At 40.6% G+C, this 14,763-nt stretch overlaps 1 protein-coding gene across 1 annotated transcript in view; it reads left to right on the top strand.

Annotated features, from left to right (window-relative positions):
• Nucleotides 1-14,763, top strand: part of ABCB7 (ATP binding cassette subfamily B member 7) — a 119,404-nt gene that overhangs the window by 19,949 nt on the left and 84,692 nt on the right. The gene's annotated exons all lie outside the window — the stretch shown is intronic.

The raw sequence follows: 14,763 nt of genomic DNA, 5'->3' as shown, positions 1-14,763 counted from the left end.
TTTTAAGGCTTGTTTTACTTTGCTTGTACCTAGTGAATTTTGCAGTAACATGCTTTCTTCTGTACCTGGATAACAAAGTTTTTGCTCAGCATTCTATATATTGTACTGTATATGGAGGAGCAGCAATAGTACAGGGCTACAGAATGCCCATCCTTTTTTTCCATCATTACTTAGGAGGTGTTTTATAGTCCAAAGAGCTAGCAGGGAACAATGCAACTGATAAGAGTGCATCACAGGCAGCCTGTCTGAAGTTTCCTCATTGGAAGAACACAGTGATTATTGCTAGCGACCATAGCAGCCGCCAGCAGTATTTGCATGTAAGATTCGGAAGGCTGGTTGTAGCCAAGTCTATCTATCAACTTTGGTACATTCATCCTGCCCATACATGGTTCTAATCTCAGCCGGTCCCAGCTGAACAGCCGAGGTTCACACTGTCTATGGCTGGCTTTACAGAGAACATATATCAAAATGCCCTCAATAGTATATTTAGGAAGCAAGGGTAAGGGATGTTACTTGTTCAGGTTTAATTAATGAAGCATGAAATTTAGGACTGGGAAACTCCAGGATTTCTCCATCTTTAAGCCATGCCTGCTTTTTGGTAGCATCAGCTCTGTAATTAATATATTAGCTCTATTTTGTAGCTGGGTTTTTAGAAATCTTCTTGGATTCTCCTCTTCTGCTGTATTCAGTAATTATGTGGCAAGAGAAAACATAACGGGCTGCCATTCACAGATCCAAAGGTCCAAAGAGACCGTAAGGAGTGCGTCACTGCCATTTTAATGACCTTTAAATGACAGAAATTCTGAGACACAGGATTCCCAGTATATTGGTTTAGAAGTGCAGACCATTTAAAAGGTGATATTAAATGCTATTTCTAACCAAACCCGGATGTTGCTTTAGTTTAACTGAAATTTACATTTGCAATATATAGTACATACTGGGTTTGACAAGTCAGAAATTGTAGTAAAATAATGATGTATCTTGTAACAATGTTACTATTTCATAGACTATACCTAATTAATTACAATGTATTTGCTTAAAAACAATTCATTAAAGTTTGACAGCGGAATAAATCCAGATCTGGGTAATAGGATTGCTGTAAGGAGGAAATGCCAGGACAAAGGCTAACAGGCATTTGTGGTTGTTGTTGTTGTGTGTTTTTTTTAGTTTTTGAGACATTTGATGTTAAAGCGGAGGTCCACACAAAAAGTGAACCTCCGCTTTTTGGAACCCTCCCCCCCCCCCCCCGGTGTCACAGTTGGCACCTTTAGGGGGGAAGGGGGGTGCAGATATTTGCACCCACATGCGTAAAATAGACTCCTGTGGGAGTCGTGCCCCTTCGTGTCAACCCCGCTATCTTCTGGGAAACACACTGGTTCCAGGAGACAGTAGGGACCAGTAATGATGCACCGCGCGACTCACGCATGTGCAGTAGGGAACCGGGCAGTAAAGCCGCAACGATTCAATTCCTGATTCCCTCACCGAGGATGGCGGCATGGGGGAACAGAGAGATGAGCGAAGCCTCGGCTGCCGACATCGTGGGCACGCTGGACAGGTAAGTGTCCATTTATTAAAAGTCAGCAGCTGCTGGCTTTTTAAAAAAAAAAAATCGGGTGGACCTCCGCTTTTAGTGAACACGTGTGGCAGACCGGCATAATGAACTATTGGTATTGCATCAAATATGTTGGTTGTGAAACTGAAAAAACAAGAAAGATGTGACAAGAAATCCATAACGTAAAATAGTAATCAACAAATCTGCAGTAAAGCGTAGGAAGTACAGATTTTATGTACAGTATATACAGAGTATAAATTCTAAATTAGCAAGGTTGTATGCAAGGTAATATGGCTATGAGCAGAACAATTAGAAATCAAAGCTGGGCTGCGCCATTGAAGCATCTTACTGGCTGGCTTGATCCCGAGTCCTCTGATCCCAGTAAAGGTATTCTCATGACACTGGGGGTTATTTACTAAAGCTAAAGTGCAAAAGCTGGTGCATCTCTGCATAGAAACCAATTACCGTATATACTTGAGTATAAGCCGACCCAAATATAAGCCGAGGCACCACAAAAAAATGTGAAAACACATTGACTCGAGTATAAGCCTAGGGTGGGAAAATGCAGCAGCTACTGGGTAAACAATGCCCATTTGCAGTCTAATTGTGCCCACAGTCAGCAGTAAAATAGCGGGTCTGCCGCTGTTTTACTAATGAAAAGGTACGGCTGCGTATGGATTAAACAGCGTGTGCCTGCCGCTGTATAATCCAGTCTGTTCCAGTCCATTGTAAGAAAGCCCCGCCACCTCCTCCTCGTCCGTCCGTGATAGAGGAACACTGATACGATGCTGGGAAACTGTATCAGTGTTCCTCCTATCACAGACACGGGGAGGAGGTGGGGCTGTCTTACAATGGACGGTCGAACAGACTGGATTATACAGCGGCAGACACACGCTTTTTTACTAATGAAAAGGTACGGCTGCATATGGATTACACAGCGGCAGACCCACTGTTTTACTGCTGATTAGAGTATAAGCCGAGGGGTTAGTTTTTCAGCCTAAAAAATGGGCTGAAAAACTCGGGTTATACTCAAGTGTATATATGGTAGCTTCCAGGTTTTATTGCCAAAGCTTCATTGAACAAGCTGAAATTAGAAGCTGATTGGCTACCATGCACAGCTTCACCAGTTTTAGTAAATCTCCCCAATTGCTTTCTAAAATCTTGAGGAGTGCCTAGGGGCATGAGAATTTGAGGCTCTATCTAAGTTTGGCCTTTATTGAGAAGGTCTGGTGTAAAACTAAACAACACTTTACATTTTTGGGCTATACTAATTATATCCATATTTTTAACAATAACAAATAGGCTGAACTTCAAAAATGACAGGGACTTATCAACTGGTCTATGTATGGTCTAAAATGTATTCCGCAGCTATATAGTGGTAATATGTTGAAAGATTTTCAGTCTTTGAGAGAAGAATTTAGCCTGCCCAATAACTTGTTTTATCAATACTTACAAATCAGACATGCCATTTCCTCCCAATCTAAGGTGTACCTTTTTGGAATTCACTAATCCTACAGTACTTACACAATTGGTGGTGTCCGAATCCAGAAAGGGACAAATATCATCACTGTATGGTTTCTTCATAACTCTGGTTTCTAAAGCCATGTCTTTCTGATGCAGAGTAAAATAGTCAGAAGACATAGGTAATATCTCTGATGAGGAATGATCCAATATACTTGATAATGGGTTCTTCACTGGTCTGGCTCATGATAGGACATGAACAAGTGCCAGAAGTTATATTGTCTGTTTTGGTGTCATCAGCATTAGGGACACATTGGGAAGTAGACAATGAACTTGTAAATAGGCAAATGCTCACCTTAACCACTTCACCCCCTGGAAGAATTGGCTGCTCAATGACCAGGCCATTTTTTGCATTACGGCACTGCGTCGCTTTAACTGACAATTGCGTGGTTGTGCGACGCTACACCCAAACAATATTGTCGTCTTCCCCCCCCCCCCCCCCCCCCCTCTAATAGAGCTTTCTTTTGGTGGTATTTGATCACCTCTGCAGTTTTTTTTTTTGCACTATAAACCAAAAAAAAATAGAAAAAAAAACACTATTTTGTACTTTTTGCTATAATAAATAGCCCAAATTTTTTTTCTTTTAAAAAGTACATTTTTTCTTCAGTTTAGACCGATATGTATATTCTTCTACATATTTTTGGTAATAAAAATCACAAAAAGCGTATATAAATTGGTTTGCATAAAAGTTATAGCATCTACAAAATGGGGGATAGATTTATGACATTATTATTTTAGCTGTGTCCGGCGGCCCGATCTTCTGCCCGATGCTCTGTGTGTTCCGGCTTTTCTTCCCTGCGAGAATCGCGACACAGGGGGGTGGTAGTGGCAGAAAATGTTAATTGTATAAACCACAACACACACAATACATTGTAATCTTATTGGATTACATTACTATATAAAATAATTTGACCTCAGTTTGCCAATTCCCCCCCCCCCCCATTGCTTTGACCTGCATTTTCACTGACCTTCCTGTCTGGAAACTGGAAAATGACCATGGCATCAAAGTGTGCCTCTACCTCCAAAAGCGGTTTATGATTTGCTGGAAAATAGCGATACAGAATCGCTTGCAGAATTGAGTGGTAGGGGGAAATTCGTCGTCTGACACAGAAAGTGATTTCAGCGACGATCCTGCGACTGACCTCAGTGATGCGCGGACTTGGTGCTCTATTGACAGCGGTACGGACCACACAGCGCTCCCCAAGATTCCCATTTACTGGAGCACCTGTTATCAAAGTAGATGTTGAAGATGACAACCCCTTGGCATACCGCCAACTATTTTTGACCAATGAGGTTATTGAAAAAATTGTTAGATACAATTCTGGTACCAGGAGCAACAAGCTGCTACGCATCGGAGGTTTTCAAGGAGCAGAAAGTGGGAACCAGTGACCAAAGAGGACATTTGGAAATTTCTGGGCCTACTAATTCTTCAGAGAGTGGTGGGGAAACCCCTGCAGAAATTGTATTGGACAACCAATAAATTACTAGTCACTCCATCCTTTGGCACGGCCATGTCGGAGTACACATTTTCCCTGATAATGAAGTATTGGCACTTTGAAAATAATGAAGAATTTGATGAAACTACTCATCCAGCACCAAAATTCAAGAAGATTTGGGAGGTATCTCAAATGATTCAGAAGAATTTCCAACTGAGCTATGTGCCAGATCAAGACATCAGCATAGAACAGAGGTCTCCAAACTATGGCCCTCCAGTTGTTCAGGAGGGCCATTTTACAATGCCTCATGGGACTTAGTTCCGCAACAGCTGGAGGGCCGTAGTTTGGAGATCCCTGGCATAGACGAAAGTCTAATGGACTACTAAGGGAAGGCTCAGCTAGATACAATATATGACATCAAAGAGCACGATTTGGCATAAAATCCTTCATGCTATGTGAATCGAGCACTGGTTACGTTTGGAATTCTGTCCTATACACTGGGAAAGGAACCAAATTCAACCCAAAATACAGTAGTTATGGAATGGAAACATCTTCCATTCTTTCACTGATTGAGCCAATGTTAAAAAGGGCCTATTGTGCGATCAGGGCTTTTACACATCTCCTGAACTTTGAGTTCCTTCTACAGAACAAAATGGATGCCTATGGAACTGTTAGGGCTAACCAGCATGACATGCCGCCAATCTTTGGCAATAAGAAGCTCAAGACAGGAGAAATGGTTGCCTGGCAGAAAGGCAAAATGATGGCAATGCAATGGCGTTACAAAAAAAAATGTGTGCCTAATGAGTGCAATTCATAACACCTCCACTATCATGGTACACACAAAAGGTGGGACATCATGAAAAAGTGGTGTACAACACCATGGGAGGTGTTGATAGTCGACTAGGCAATGAAATGTTATCCAGCAATGAGAAAACAACAAAAAAGTATTACATTCTGAAAAAATACAAAAAAGTGACAAGCCTGTGGTTGATGCTGACTTTGTTTGGAAAGTTGCCGAACTGATCTTTCTGAACCACCAAACGCCAACGGCTGTGAATAGAGCTGGACGTAGTGCTGCTGGGGTTTGTCAACCCAGAACGCCTGACTGGTCATCACTTCATGAACCACATCCCACCAACTGAAAAAAAGTCTGCACCCACAAGGATGTGCGTGGTTTGTTGCTCAAAGCGTGATGAGAGTGGCTGGAAAATCCGAAAGGAACCCATGTTCTATTGTCTTGATTGTGACGTCAGACTTTGTGCAGTCCCATGTTTATCATACCTGGGATGTTTACTGAAGCAATATGACTATCAATATTGCACCCTTGTTTAGACAAAAAACAGTTTCAGTGATTTTGATTATATTATTGACTAAAATGTATTGACTAAAATGTATTGAATAAAATGTATTATTTGTTATTATTTATAGTTTGTTGTTATGTTATAATTTATGATTTTGTGTTTCAAACTTTATCATACCCGGGATGTGTACTAGACTCTAGTTTGGACAGATTTAAGTGTGTTATTCCTAAGAATTACAGGCCTACAATAAAAAATGCATGCAAAACAATTGTACCGCTTTCAGCATCAAACACCTGACATCATACCGCCAGGGAGGTTAATAAATGACAGGAGTTCTGAAAATACTGATATCGTGGTCATTGATACATAGAAATGTTTGTTTATAAATACGTTCTTAAATCTTTTAGGTGATAAACAAACGTTCTTTGTGCTTTTGGACGTAAAAGTTACCAGTGAACTTGCAGATTACATTTTGCACTGCATCCGCCTTTTGCAGGTACCTCATGTCCCTGTACCCCACAAATCGATCATTACATTGACTGACTACATATGTTAATAACTGACCTTTTTAATGTATATAAATAAAATGTCCATCTTTCAGTGTCTGTGTGCAGCATGATATAGATTACAAATGAATGTTTGCAAGGTTGGCTGTGCAGTTTGCCCTTCAGTATTTACGATTTGTGAACCTGTGCCGTGCAGACAAATACCTATTTCGCAATATTGTCTGCCTCCCCCCTTCCTAATCACAATCTTGACTTATCCTGACTAGCCTGTAGCAATGTATAATTACATACACTCTCTCTTCATAGGGTTCTTTTATACCATCACAGCATCCCTTCCACTTCCAGCTCCTCATGTTTCTCATAGACCCGGTACCAACTGTGCTTGGATACAATAAAACTATTTATGCATATCCTTACTCTATATACTGCGATGAGAAGATGGATTTGTAGCTAAAAGCTGTCGCTGTGCTCTGCTTTTTCTTTCTCACCCAGGTACAGATGAGCATAAATGTCTCATTTTGTTACTTTTTTTTTTTTTTATCTTCAAATGGTCTCCTTTGTTTTTTGGTGCTTTTATTTTTAATATGATTTTCTTTGTGGAATGTGTTAATTATGAAAGCACTTATTTTGGAAATCTTAGCGCATGTGGCGCAATTATTTTAAGGATGGACTTTTATCCATTTAAAATTGGAGATGTTTATGATTGAAAGCAATGTTTTTTTCTTATTTATGTAAGAGAAAGGGCGTGTCCGACACGGACACAAGTAATTTGTGTGTTGAGATATAGTGTGTGTGTGTGTGTGTGTGTGTGTGTGTGTGTATATAGATATATGATAGAGCGAGAGATATAATCCTTTATACCCAGGTAAACCTGGCAGCATTTTAGCATGCATGAACTGTTATGCAGCTTACATTTTCACAAAGCTGAAGAACACTGTTTAGTACACCTGACATAGCAAGAATAACTTCATGTTTAAAGTACAGCAACCAAATCTTCAGGCAAATGACTAAATATACAGCTCAGAGACACATTTGTGCTCCTAGGATTCTATAGGATAACGAAAGTGCATACTCTGTGTTGTAGGGGATAGTACTAGGGATTTAACTCAATATAGCCCAACTTTGGGGGCTTCTAAGGGCCCCCAACATTTTTATTGCAAACCAGGCAACCGGCTAACTGTACTGTTATGCCCTGTACACATGATCGGTCCATCCGATGAAAACGGTCAGGTATCCACCGGTTAAATTTAAAACAAGATTGTTTGTTTTTTTTTGTTTGTTTTTTTAACCTATGGATAAATAACCGATGGGGCCCACACACGATCGGTTTGGACCGATGACAACTGTCCATCAGACCGTTGTCATCTGTTTAACCGATCGTGTGTACGCGGCCTTAGAATACTTGAACTGCTTTAACTGTCGATGTGTCATTTTATTCAGCCATTGTTTTGGTTTACACTGCAAATTTACTCTGCAAAGCCAGGATGGTATTTCAGTTTTCCACTTACGTTTACCACTTTCCTGTTCAACGGACATTGAATCAGAAGAGCTCAAATGGCGCCTTATTCCGTGGTCAAACTGCTGTACAATTTTGAAAGCTTCCTCTTCTGTCTTGTGTCTCCTGGTTTTCTTCCAAACATTGAACCATATTAGCCATTTTTTTTTAGAAGTCTATACAATTTTACTTAAAGTGTTTTTGTTTGTGTCCCTGTTGGGAAGATTTTCTACTCTCGACAGCAATGACAATAAACTCAAAGTTCTTAACAAATAAAAAATGTTGGCATCTGGTAAGTGACCCTGTCACCATCTTGGATACTTGGAGTCTGCTTTTGCAAATTAGTGCTGCAATGCACTTTTAAAGTGTTAGGTAAAATTGACGTGTGGCAGTGCTTGCCATCCCCTTTGAAAAGCCTTTGACAGGCGGTGACATGTCTCCTCCTTACTGTCTGTTTAAACCCTGGAGGTGCCGTACCATTATGCTACAACTGCATGCATTACAGCCAGAGCATTGCGACCATGGCATGTGTACACCCCATTCAACTGGTTTTGCAACTTAACAGGTTTTTACCACCTTCAGCCACAAGTGTAAATGAGCACAAAGTGTGATTTTACTCCTTTGCTGATCCACTATTTATGTTGCGTTTTTGGAATTTTGACTTGCATTGGGATGAGCACTATTAAAGCTGGAAGGAAGATTCTTAGAAAACCCACATTATTTGTATGTCACAGCCAGCGGCTAACTGAGCAGAACTGTGCTTGGTAAGCTGCTTTGGAGGCCAGGAGAAACCATGTTTTTTGTTAATATAGGTTTGATACATTTAAAACTTTTGCACGTACAAGATGTGCAAATTAAATTCCTGGAATGCACTGCAAAAAAATAGTTTGTGCAAGAGCATTGTTGTGGTGGAGGATCCACTTGTCGGGCCAGAGTTTCAGTCTTTCCCTCTGAAAAGATTCCTGTAACCTTTTCAGAATTTCCAAGTAATAAGAATGTTGAACCATTCTGCCATGTTCAGAATTTTGCCATGTTCAATTATCCCTTTGTGATCAAAAGAACACACTACCATGAATGTACAAGGATTTGCAGACTGTCCACATTTGCATCCTTCCTTTTGTGTCTTTGGCTGCCCACTTCTTGCTTCATCGTGGACATCTTCCCGCCCCTCCTTAAAGCGGAGTTCCACCGTTATTTTTTTTTAAGTCAGCAGCTATAAATACTGCAGCTGCTGACTTTTAAAATAAAGGACACTTACCTGTCCAGGACGCCTGCAATGTCGCTCGGCTCTCGGGTGCTACCACCGCTATCTTCGGTAAGGGAATCAGAAAATGAAGCCTTGTGGCTTCACTTCCTGGTTCCCTACTGCGCATGCGCAACTTGCGCTGTACATTCCCACTGGTCGCTGCTGTCTTCTGGGACCTGTGTGTCTCCCAGAAGACAATGAGGGGGGAGGGGCGAAAAAAGTGCCGTAGATACCCACGGGTGGCTCGGGTATCTAATAGAGCTGCACAATTCCGGCTAAAATGAAAATCACAATTTTTTTTGCTTGAAGATTGATTGCGATTCTCTCACGATTCTCGTGGCATAATATCGACTTTCACATTAAAACAAAAAAAAATTGGGCCAACTTTACTGTTTTTTTTTTTTTATATATATATTCATTGAAGTGTAAGTTCTCCCAAAAAAATGCATTTGAAAAACCGCTGGGCAAATACAATATTGATTTTGACTTGACCACTTCAATACCGGGCCTATTCTGGCACTTCTCTCCTACATGTACAAATCATCATTCTTTTGCTAGAAAATTACGCAAAACCCCAAACATTATATATGTTTTTTTAGCAGACACCCTAGGGAATAAAACGACTTCTCTTGCACGGTATTTGCGCAATAATTTTTGAATTGAAATTTTAAAAATTTCATGAATTAAAAAAATAAAACAGTAAAGTTAGCCCAATTTTTTTGTAAAATATGAAAGATTGTTACACTGAGTAAATGGATACCTAACATGTCACGCTTTAAAATTGCGCACACTCGTGGAATGGCGCCAAACTTTGGTACTTAAAAATCTCCATAGGCAACGCTTTGACATTTTTTACAGGTTACCAGTTTAGATTTACAGAGGAGATCTAGTGCTAGAATTGTTGCTGGCACTCTAACGCACCCTGCGATACCTCACATCTGTTTTAAACGGCGTTTACATATGTCGGCGGGTGTGTGTTCTGATCACCAGTCATCTCTATGCTTCCTAGCCTGCGCTGGACGATTCTTTCTCCGGGCCCCAGATGGCACGGGAGAGCCCAGAGAAGCACCGGATGGAGGGGGGGGGGAGGGATGTCCCCTCCCGCCGCCTTTAAGAACGATCAAGCAGTGGAACCGCCACTATGATCGTTCTTATGTTGCACAGAATCACCGGCAGTAACAAATGATATCTGAATGATGCCTCTGGCTGCAGGCATCATTCAGATATCCCCCCACAAAGCCCAGGACGTCATATGACGTCCACCCAGGTCAAATGACTATGGGCGGGTATTGAAGTGGTTAGGAAACAAGTGTCAGAAAAAGATTTGGACTTTAAGTGGTTAAACTTCCAGCATTTTTTCTCTAAGAAGGAAGTTGGTTACAATGTTTCATGTTAAAAACTTGGCAGACTGCCCAGACTTTTTCTTTACACACCCAGAAGTTTATCCCTTTAGGCTCCATGCACACTGCACACTGGACACTAAAAAAAGCTATAAAAATGGCAGTAGCTTTGCAGGGAGCCTTTCAAAGTTTTTTTTTTATTTTTTTTTACATTTTTGCAATTGCATTATTTAGGGGTTTTTTTTTGTCAATGAGCTGCGTTTTTGAATGTTTATTAGCGTTTTTTAACGCCAAAAAACAGCACTTTGAACACTATTTTTGGGCTGAAGAGCAGAAGTTCCATTTTTGGGTGGAACTCCACTTTTAAACCATCTATGCCATTCAAAAACATTTGATTTATTTGTGGAATGTTCAACATAAGCCTGTTGTAACAGAGCTAAAGTTGCACTTTTTCCAACTTTCACTCAAAATTTCATATTGTTACCGTATTTATCGGGGTATTGTGCGCTCCGGCGTATAGCGCGCACCCCTAATGTGGACCCTCAATTCCTGTAAAAAAAATGTTTCGGTACTTACAGTTTTGGTGTCTTAAGCAGCATCCATCGCCGGCCTCGTCGGGTCCGGTGTCCGTCTGCGGCTTCGGTGGTGTCCTCCCGGCTTCTCCCGCGCTGTCTCCCCATCTAATCGCCGCTTCCCGCGCTCAGTTTGAATGCCTGCGCCGACATATACCGAGTGGAGTACACTCGGCTACATTCGGCCAGGCTCGGCTTTGCTCGTGCTCACGCTCTGTGACGTTTATGCGCGAGCACAAGCAAAGCCGAGCCTGGCCGAATGTAGCAGAGTTTACTCCACTCGGTATATGTCGGCGCAGGCATTCAAACTGAGCGCGGGTATCGGCGTATATTGCCCACCCCCACGATTTTCCCCTTATTTTAAGGGCAAAAAAGTGCGCGATATACGCCAATAAATACGGTAATTCACTGCTGCAGATTCCTGACACTCATTTTCAACCAACAGCGCAACCCACACACTTGTTTCTTATACTAATCCATAAAGACTGAGTCAACTGGTCTGCGACCCAGGCGAGTGCAAATTAGAACATGTTAGATCACGTTCGAGTGCGAAAGGCTGACTCGCCACCATAGTGCTGCGCCGCAGACATTCCATTAATTCAATCGTCTCACCTCATACTGTATATTGGTGGTGTTGCACATATAAGTAAAAAAATAAATGTCAGAAAAGGCAAACCTGCAAACGAAAAGAGTGAATAGCAAACCTTCTTTTTTTTTTTTTTTTTTTTTATTTTATTTTGTTTTTAATGGCAGGTGCTTTCCAAAACGCAAACGGGTAACTTGGTGATACTGGCAATAGTGCAATTGAGTTGTTCAATGTGTTTTGATGCACAAGCTGTAAGGAACGACTGCTGCAAACAGTAAACCCTTTTTTGCCCTCAACCGTTTTTCCATGTTCACCGCCATTTCTGTCCAACAAGGTTAAATTAAAATTTGCATTAAAACCCAATCCTCATAGAAACATTAGGCTTTCCCCCTCCCTTCCATGCTTGATCTTGAGTTTCTTCTTTAAATAGGTTGTACTCCTTTTTGAAGAGCTCATTTGGGAACCTCTGCAATACACGTTTAACCTTTAAATATAGTCTTGTGCTTTATAGCTTAATGGACTCATAATGCATGATTACACAAGTTTAGAGCCAGCCCTGTTAAATGAAGTGGTGACATTTTACGCACAGTTAGGCAAGCTAGAACAATTCTCGAAGCTTTTAGCTGTGAATTCACTGCAGTGTGCACTGAAAAAAAATCCAGCTTCCATTGTAGATTATATTCACAGAAAAGACTGCGTTTTGTAACGACAATAATTAGTCCTGGCAAGCGCACTAACCAGATGGAAATCAAAGGACTGGAGATGCAGTGCAAACACTCTAGGTGTGATCTGTCACCTCCTTTTACTACTTGACTATTTTGTCAAAAGTTAGTGGATACATACCTTCATCTTTTATGCTTACAAATTATCTTGTACAATGTTAAGTCAGCAACCTGATCAGTGAAATAAAGACTCATTTGTGCTGGGGGGGAGGGGGGGGGGGGTTTATATTGTTTTTTTACTCCTTCGGTGTAGCAACATTTCCGTTTTCAAAGCTGTTTACCCCAATGCTAGAGAGTTGAGAGCTCTCCAGTCAGAAGGGACCGATAGCTGTGTTTTTGACTCGGAAGTGTGCATATGTTGGACTGCTGCAGAGAGACTGCTGCTTCCACACAGCATCAGTCCTTCTCTATCGCATGCTGACAGTAGGCAGGTTTTCTACTCTGGATATGGCTGCTTTACGAAGGGAATGAACTGAAAGACTTTGACCATCTTTTGTTTTGAATGTATTTGACATATATAAAAGGAAACTACAATTGGGCTTTAAGATACTTTGGTACTAAAAGTACCTTTTTTTTAAAAAAAATTTATTTATTTATTTTGGCACTAAATACCGCTGTTTTCACTGAAGATATTTTATATGTATCCATTGTAAATCATTTGTCGTCTTTGAAGACTTCCACATCTACAGTAGTCATTGGGCAAATAAATATAATATTTTTTTTCTTTGTAACCAAAACATATCGGACTGGTGGCTAAAAAGAGAGAGGTCACCGATAGAACAGTACATTATCAAACTGGCGATGGGAGAGCATGTATGGACCTCTTAATGTTATAGGAACATATCTGTAATGATATATATCCTTGTACAACCGTATGGTGGCTGGTGTGACTATAGATGAACCTTTCTGAAGCATGGGAGCTACCATTGCTGGCTGCTTTTTAAAGGTAAAGAAGACTCAAGGGCAGTTATCTTAATCTACTCTTCACTAACTGGTTTGGACAATTGTGTGCATATTGAGTGTCAGGATACCGAATATGTACAAGCTTGTTCTGGGACATTGACTCTCTAAGTACTGAAGGAAGAAACACTATGATGGACCAGTGTTTTTCTTCATACGTACAGGAGCCGCTGTCTGTGGTCCTGAGACATGGAAAAAAGCAGATGTCAGCCAGCACACCCAAGATACTTGGATTAATATTCTTGGGTTTACTTTGTATGCCCAATGTCCAGAGCGCTACCAGATCCTTGCAATAAAATGGCAACCACAGGCACCCCTCAGTGGTGAACAGACATGAGCCTATTGTGCCAAGCTGAACTAATATTTTGCCAGCATGGACTATACATTTCAGCTCATAAATCATTAAAGCGATACTAAATTCTGATTTAAAAAAATGATACCATTCTGTATTCTCAAAGCAGAGTTCCAGGCAAAATTTTTAACTCCTTAGAAAACAAAATCACACCTTGTTTGTTTTTGGATTTTTTTCATTTTGCTTGGCTTTTTTTTTGTGACTTCCGTCCCACAGGACCGTGGCGACATATGTCATTTAACCACATGCCGCACGCAGATATACATCGGCAGAATGGCACGGGCACGCACATGGATATAGATAGATAGATAGAATATAATATATCCCCTTTTAACAAGCGGCATTGTGGACGGGAGCTCCGTGACTCTGACCACTGGTCCCCCGATCGTGTCACGGTAAGGAAGAAGGGGGAAATGCTGATGTAAACAAGCATTTCCCCAGTCTTCCTAGTGACAGGACAGTGTACACAGCTTCCTGTAATCGGAAGCTGTGATCACTGTCGTGTTTCACATGGCCCATCCCCCCTAGACTTAGAACACATCCCTAGGCACACATAACCCCCTTCAGCGCCACCTAGTGGTTAACCCCTTCACTGCCAGTGTCATTTTCACAGTGATCGGTGCATTTTTATAGCACTGATCACTGTAAAAATGACAATGATCCCAAAAATTTGTCAAAAGTGTCCGATGTGTCCGCCATAAAGTCAGTCACAATAAAAATCACAGATTGCCGCCATTACTAGTAAAAAAAAAATAATAAAAATGCCATAATTCTATCCCCTATTTTGTAGACGCTATAACTTTTGCACAAACCAATCGATAAACATTTTATTGCGATTTTTTCATATGTAGAAGAATACGTATCGGCCTAAACTGAGGAAAAAAATGTTTAAAAAAAAAAAAAAAAAAATATATATATATATATATATATATATATATATATATATATATATATATATATATATATATATATATTATATAAAAATAATTTTGGGGGGGATATTTATTATGGTAAAAAAATATTGAATTGTTTTCAAAATTGTCACTCTATCTTTGTTTATAGCGTAAAAAATAAAAATCGCTCTATTTGTGAGAAAAAAAAAGGACGTCAATTTTGTTTGGGAGCCACATGGCACGACCACGCAATTGTCGGTTAAAACGACGCAGTGCCGAAT

This window comes from Rana temporaria, chromosome 9, assembly GCF_905171775.1.
Source record: "Rana temporaria chromosome 9, aRanTem1.1, whole genome shotgun sequence".
Classification (NCBI taxonomy): domain Eukaryota; kingdom Metazoa; phylum Chordata; class Amphibia; order Anura; family Ranidae; genus Rana; species Rana temporaria.
The sequence above is the reverse complement of the archived record's forward strand: the minus strand, read 5'-3'. Positions and strand labels throughout refer to the sequence as shown.